This window comes from Schistocerca piceifrons, unplaced genomic scaffold, assembly GCF_021461385.2.
Source record: "Schistocerca piceifrons isolate TAMUIC-IGC-003096 unplaced genomic scaffold, iqSchPice1.1 HiC_scaffold_1111, whole genome shotgun sequence".
Taxonomy (NCBI): Eukaryota; Metazoa; Arthropoda; class Insecta; order Orthoptera; family Acrididae; genus Schistocerca; species Schistocerca piceifrons.
The window spans coordinates 22,501-30,000 of record NW_025726920.1 but is presented as its reverse complement, the minus strand read 5'-3'; the positions used below and the strand labels follow the sequence as shown (position 1 = coordinate 30,000).

The 7,500-nt window shown below is 54.8% G+C and overlaps 2 non-coding genes and 1 pseudogene across 2 annotated transcripts; all 3 read right to left on the bottom strand.

Moving 5' to 3' along the window:
- Positions 1 to 274, bottom strand: part of LOC124727511 — a 4,224-nt pseudogene extending 3,950 nt beyond the window's left edge.
- Positions 275 to 462: 188 nt separating this feature from the next.
- Positions 463 to 617, bottom strand: LOC124727514. Its single transcript, XR_007007147.1, has one exon. It is a non-coding gene; the product is annotated as a 5.8S ribosomal RNA (ribosomal RNA).
- A 352-nt stretch (positions 618 to 969) lies between these two features.
- On the bottom strand, positions 970 to 2,878 carry LOC124727516. The gene has a single exon (XR_007007149.1). It is a non-coding gene; the product is annotated as a small subunit ribosomal RNA (ribosomal RNA).
- Between the last annotated feature and the right edge of the window lie 4,622 nt (positions 2,879 to 7,500).

Genomic DNA, 7,500 nt, shown 5'->3' with positions numbered 1-7,500 from the left:
GGAGAGGTCCCGCCGACGCTCGCACCGGCCGCTACGGGCCTGGCACCCTCTACGGGCCGTGGCCTCATTCAAGTTGGACTTGGGCTCGGCGCGAGGCGTCGGGGTAGTGGACCCTCCCAAACACCACATGCCACGACAGGCGGCAGCCTGCGGGGTTCGGTGCTGGACTCTTCCCTGTTCGCTCGCCGCTACTGGGGGAATCCTTGTTAGTTTCTTTTCCTCCGCTTAGTAATATGCTTAAATTCAGCGGGTAGTCTCGCCTGCTCTGAGGTCGTTGTACGAGGTGTCGCACGCCACACCGCCAGCCGGCTGTGCACGCTACCGAGAAAGTACCGGTATGCGAACCGCCAGGCGACGGGCGCGCATCGCACGTTTGAGGAGACGCGGCCGGCCCCACAGGCGGCCGCGACACTCCCAGGTCTGCGAAGCGGGGCAAACGCCGCGCGCTTCAGTATACGTAGCCGACCCTCAGCCAGACGTGGCCCGGGAACGGAATCCATGGACCGCAATGTGCGTTCGAAACGTCGATGTTCATGTGTCCTGCAGTTCACATGTCGACGCGCAATTTGCTGCGTTCTTCATCGACCCACGAGCCGAGTGATCCACCGTCCTGGGTGATCTTTTCTCAAGTTTCCGCCGTCTCTTTCGAGACGGTCGCATAGGCGGGAGTGAGGCGTGTGGCGGCCCCTGTTCCAGCGTTCTGTGTCCAACGGCCTCACGGCCGACGGGCGTCGTACGGCTCCACACCGGAGCGGACAGGCACTCGGGCGAAAGTCATTCAAAACCGGCGCCAGGCGCCAGGTGCCGCAGGCCAGCCGCTCCAGCGCTTCAGCGCTCGTACCACACAACATTGCCGCTAGTTTTGAGAGGCACGCGTGGTTCCGCACGCGGCGCACGGCTACTGCGAGCCGTACAGGTAGCGTGTTGCGCGACACGACACGCACATCGAAAGACATGCAGTCTAGTCGGTAATGATCCTTCCGCAGGTTCACCTACGGAAACCTTGTTACGACTTTTACTTCCTCTAAATGATCAAGTTTGGTCATCTTTCCGGTAGCATCGGCAACGACAGAGTCAATGCCGCGTACCAGTCCGAAGACCTCACTAAATCATTCAATCGGTAGTAGCGACGGGCGGTGTGTACAAAGGGCAGGGACGTAATCAACGCGAGCTTATGACTCGCGCTTACTGGGAATTCCTCGTTCATGGGGAACAATTGCAAGCCCCAATCCCTAGCACGAAGGAGGTTCAGCGGGTTACCCCGACCTTTCGGCCTAGGAAGACACGCTGATTCCTTCAGTGTAGCGCGCGTGCGGCCCAGAACATCTAAGGGCATCACAGACCTGTTATTGCTCAATCTCGTGCGGCTAGAAGCCGCCTGTCCCTCTAAGAAGAAAAGTAATCGCTGACAGCACGAAGGATGTCACGCGACTAGTTAGCAGGCTAGAGTCTCGTTCGTTATCGGAATTAACCAGACAAATCGCTCCACCAACTAAGAACGGCCATGCACCACCACCCACCGAATCAAGAAAGAGCTATCAATCTGTCAATCCTTCCGGTGTCCGGGCCTGGTGAGGTTTCCCGTGTTGAGTCAAATTAAGCCGCAGGCTCCACTCCTGGTGGTGCCCTTCCGTCAATTCCTTTAAGTTTCAGCTTTGCAACCATACTTCCCCCGGAACCCAAAAGCTTTGGTTTCCCGGAGGCTGCCCGCCGAGTCATCGGAGGAACTGCGGCGGATCGCTGGCTGGCATCGTTTATGGTTAGAACTAGGGCGGTATCTGATCGCCTTCGAACCTCTAACTTTCGTTCTTGATTAATGAAAACATACTTGGCAAATGCTTTCGCTTCTGTTCGTCTTGCGACGATCCAAGAATTTCACCTCTAACGTCGCAATACGAATGCCCCCGCCTGTCCCTATTAATCATTACCTCGGGTTCCGAAAACCAACAAAATAGAACCGAGGTCCTATTCCATTATTCCATGCACACAGTATTCAGGCGGGCTTGCCTGCTTTAAGCACTCTAATTTGTTCAAAGTAAACGTGCCGGCCCACCGAGACACTCAATAAAGAGCACCCTGGTAGGATTTCAACGGGGTCCGCCTCGGGACGCACGAGCACGCACGGGGCGGTCGCACGCCTTCGGCTCGCCCCACCGGCAGGACGTCCCACGATACATGCCAGTTAAACACCGACGGGCGGTGAACCAACAGCGTGGGACACAAATCCAACTACGAGCTTTTTAACCGCAACAACTTTAATATACGCTATTGGAGCTGGAATTACCGCGGCTGCTGGCACCAGACTTGCCCTCCAATAGATACTCGTTAAAGGATTTAAAGTGTACTCATTCCGATTACGGGGCCTCGGATGAGTCCCGTATCGTTATTTTTCGTCACTACCTCCCCGTGCCGGGAGTGGGTAATTTGCGCGCCTGCTGCCTTCCTTGGATGTGGTAGCCGTTTCTCAGGCTCCCTCTCCGGAATCGAACCCTGATTCCCCGTTACCCGTTACAACCATGGTAGGCGCAGAACCTACCATCGACAGTTGATAAGGCAGACATTTGAAAGATGCGTCGCCGGTACGAGGACCGTGCGATCAGCCCAAAGTTATTCAGAGTCACCAAGGCAAACGGACCGGACGAGCCGACCGATTGGTTTTGATCTAATAAAAGCGTCCCTTCCATCTCTGGTCGGGACTCTGTTTGCATGTATTAGCTCTAGAATTACCACAGTTATCCAAGTAACGTGGGTACGATCTAAGGAACCATAACTGATTTAATGAGCCATTCGCGGTTTCACCTTAATGCGGCTTGTACTGAGACATGCATGGCTTAATCTTTGAGACAAGCATATGACTACTGGCAGGATCAACCAGGGAGCTGCGTCAACTAGAGCTGAGCAGCCGGCCGCCCGGGAGTGTGTCCCGGGGGCCCGCGCGAACACGCAAGCGTCCGCTCAATCATTCTGCAAACAGGAGGAGGCTGAGCTCCCCTGCACAATACACCTCGAAACCCTCTCAGGTCCCGGCGGCGCGCAGCGCCGTCCCAAGTACTTGGTCGGGTTCGAGAGAGGCGCAATCGCCCGGAGTTAGGCGAGTAGACGCTTTCGGTGCGACCACCCGTGCTCCCAACTGAGCTTGCCGCTGCCGACAGAGGCCCGGGAGCGTGCTGTCGTGGCATTGCCGGCGGGAGACAACACGCGCCACCTACGGTGACCGGCAGCTCCAACGCCAGCGCCACAGAAGGACAAAAGCCCCACTTGGGTGCCGAAGCGAACTCTCCCAGCACAGCGCACACGCCAACACATCCGCACAGCTGCGATACAAACCACCAGCGAGAACCGCTGGGGCGACCGAGCAGCAGACGGCGTCGCGGCGCCGAGCGCCGGGCGGCGGCGCATCCTCAACGCACACAGTCCTCAATCGGACCAGCACACTGCAGATGTCCACCGCGCTTCGCACCGGGCCCGCGAGGACCTACTTTGGCCGCACGGCGCCGCGCGCAGGGTGCGCCGGCGCGCAGCTGCGACGCCTGCCGCGTCCGTCGGCCGGCGCGCCTGCCACTGGCCGCCCCCACCAGCCGGCTGTAGCGCGTGCGCCCACGCACCGCGCGGCCAGCACGCCGGGAGGCGCCCCCTCACCGGCCGGGGACGGTCCCACCCAGCCACCGCCGCGTATCGCTTCACACCCAGATGCCGTTCAGTTTCGTCGGCATGGTGGGTATCGCTGGAACAACCGGTTAGTACCTCAACCTATCGTCGCCATCACCGATTCACCCCTAGCGAGAACAACCGCACCACAACGGGTTACCATTTCTTCATTTGCGTAACTTCACCAGAAAACGTAGGCGTCCATCGCCATTTGCAACTTCAACCATTATTGCATGCCTGTGTCAGGTGTCACGCCACACTACGTCTGCCCACATACACGCAACAAAATGTGCACGCCTAGACAATACGTGGAAGGTGGCCCCCGTACGTATGCGATGTCCATTGCTCGAACGACTGTCAACCGGCTTCTGTAGCATGTCGCAGATATGGAACGCGCTGCACCATGCCATCACGGTGTGTGAGGAGAGACGACTAGGTCCGAATACATCAACAGACAGCTCATGCTGATCGCCATCCACGGCGTCCGTTCCTCCCACACGTCTCTATGGCGTACCACACTGCAATCCAGCTCTCATAGGGAGACGACACGTAGCTGCGTGCACAATATTTGCACTGTATGGTCCGCCGTTTTTGGGCGCAGTCGTTGTACGGTCACACATGTGCCACGATGTATCATTCAGTACATAAGGACGAATGTGCAGTACAGATTGTGGTTCACGCGTACGACATCAGCGGACAGTTGACACAGGCCGCACCACAACGTAGCCTGCGTACGTCGCATGCGAAGGGCATTGAACATGCAAACTTGTCACCAACCACCTTGCGAAGGCAGGGGGCAAGGTGGGGACGTGGGGAGAGGTGGGGGGGGGGGGGGGGGCGGCATGTACGCCCTGCTGCCATCCACATTACAGTGTACAGCAGGAGCATGTGGAAAGTCAGCAAGACTTGCAAGGTGTTTAACATGAAGCGATACACAGGGGAGCGGGCAGTGCGAGTAGCGAACTATATTGCGAGGGTTGCGGGTGGGCAACACTACACTAATTGAACGAGTCGTATAACAATTACAGAGCAGGTTTAGGCGACAACGTGGGTTACGATAGGCGACAACGTGGGTTACGTTAGGGGACAACGTGGGTTACGTTAGGGGACAACGTGGGTTACGTTAGGGGACAACGTGGGTTACGTTAGGGGACAACGTGGGTTACGTTAGGGGACAACGTGGGTTAGGTTAAGGCACAACATGGGTTAGGTTAAGGCACAACATGGGTTAGGTTAAGGCACAACATGGGTTAGGTTAAGGCACAACATGGGTTAGGTTAAGGCACAACATGGGTTAGGTTACGGCACAACATGGGTTAGGTTAAGGCACAACATGGGTTAGGTTAGGGGACAACATGGGTTAGGTTAGGGGACAACATGGGTTAGGTTAAGGCACAACATGGGTTAGGTTAAGGCACAACATGGGTTAGGTTAGGGGACAACATGGGTTAGGTTAGGGCACAACATGGGTTAGGTTAGGGGACAACATGGGTTAGGTTAGGGGACAACATGGGTTAGGTTAGGGGACAACATGGGTTAGGTTAGGGGACAACATGGGTTAGGTTAGGGGACAACATGGGTTAGGTTAGGGGACAACATGGGTTAGGTTAGGGGACAACATGGGTTAGGTTAAGGCACAACATGGGTTAGGTTAGGGGACAACATGGGTTAGGTTAGGGGACAACATGGGTTAGGTTAGGGGACAACATGGGTTAGGTTAGGGGACAACATGGGTTAGGTTAAGGCACAACATGGGTTAGGTTAGGGCACAACATGGGTTAGGTTAGGGCACAACATGGGTTAGGTTAGGGCACAACATGGGTTAGGTTAGGGGACAACATGGGTTAGGTTAGGGGACAACATGGGTTAGGTTAGGGGACAACATGGGTTAGGTTAGGGGACAACATGGGTTAGGTTAGGGGACAACATGGGTTAGGTTAGGGGACAACATGGGTTAGGTTAGGGGACAACATGGGTTAGGTTAGGGGACAACATGGGTTAGGTTAGGGGACAACATGGGTTAGGTTAGGGGACAACATGGGTTAGGTTAAGGCACAACATGGGTTAGGTTAAGGCACAACATGGGTTAGGTTAGGGGACAACATGGGTTAGGTTAGGGGACAACATGGGTTAGGTTAGGGGACAACATGGGTTAGGTTAAGGCACAACATGGGTTAGGTTAGGGGACAACATGGGTTAGGTTAAGGCACAACATGGGTTAGGTTAGGGGACAACATGGGTTAGGTTAGGGGACAACATGGGTTAGGTTAAGGCACAACATGGGTTAGGTTAAGGCACAACATGGGTTAGGTTAAGGCACAACATGGGTTAGGTTAGGGGACAACATGGGTTAGGTTAGGGGACAACTTGGGTTAGGTTAGGGGACAACATGGGTTAGGTTAAGGCACAACATGGGTTAGGTTAAGGCACAACATGGGTTAGGTTAGGGGACAACATGGGTTAGGTTAGGGGACAACATGGGTTAGGTTAGGGGACAACATGGGTTAGGTTAAGGCACAACATGGGTTAGGTTAGGGGACAACATGGGTTAGGTTAAGGCACAACATGGGTTAGGTTAGGGGACAACATGGGTTAGGTTAGGGGACAACATGGGTTAGGTTAAGGCACAACATGGGTTAGGTTAAGGCACAACATGGGTTAGGTTAAGGGACAACATGGGTTAGGTTAGGGGACAACTTGGGTTAGGTTAGGGGACAACATGGGTTAGGTTAAGGCACAACATGGGTTAGGTTAAGGCACAACATGGGTTAGGTTAAGGTACAACATGGGTTAGGTTAAGGTACAACATGGGTTAGGTTAGGTTACACGTTGTTGTAAGGAAAGGTGTGGGGGGGGGGGGGGGGGCGGGGCGGCAGGTTCGTTGATAGTGATTATAGTAAGTGAATGCTTGTGACATGATGAGATTTGTCACGTCAGGATGCACCTTTGGCTTATTAGAGGCGGCGCTCCAATTCTATGCTTGTGTCAGACCTGTGTCTTTGACTCATGTCATTGTTTGTGCGCTGTGACAGGAGGTACTATTGTGATGTTGGGTGCACCGTTGTATAGGACATGTGTGGGTGTTGGTGCCTTATCTGCGCAATGGTGGATGTCGAAAGGGTGGGATATTCTATTTTCCGCATGGACCTCCTGGTCTGGTTGTGATAGTGTGGATTGTGTAATGTGGCGGAGAGGATGCACTGGATGTTGTTCCATGCTGGTGCTTACATATTGTATGTGCGCCTGTTAGAAGCAGAGAGTGGTGCGTGATCAGAGTGTCTGGCTGACGTGTGGTTCCCATTGTGGGCAGACTCTTTCAGCATGTATACGGACAGTTGTATATATTTTCTGTAGTTTGATGGCTCTGCATTGATTACTAATCAGCGCCGTGTGTACGGGTAATCTGGTTCCAGTCCACAATGTTCTATCTGTGTACATTAGTGACAAAGACTCCCCCCATGCAGTGGGGCTCGGTCTGTTATAACTCTTCCGCGTAATATATTTGCCCCACGTTTTTGCGAGTGCGAGTGCGAGTGCAACGCGCATGGGGACCGACATGCTGATGGCTCGGTATCGGACGCCGTACAGTGAGCAACGCGATCGCGTCTCTCGCTCGTAAGTGGTACAGGTCGCGGCTCATGTATAGGGACAGCGGGAATGTCGCATATTGGAAATAACTCTTCATGAAACGCAAGTTATAGGGGTGGATTGCACTTTACGAGTGCGGGAAACGTCCGCCGTTCATCCGCTGGAGGTGCGCGTTTGGCGGTTGGGGTGGTCCACGAACGGGTGCGGGTGGAGTCATTGCCGGTCCACGGCTTCGTGCGGCAGAGCCACTGGAGAATGGGTGCT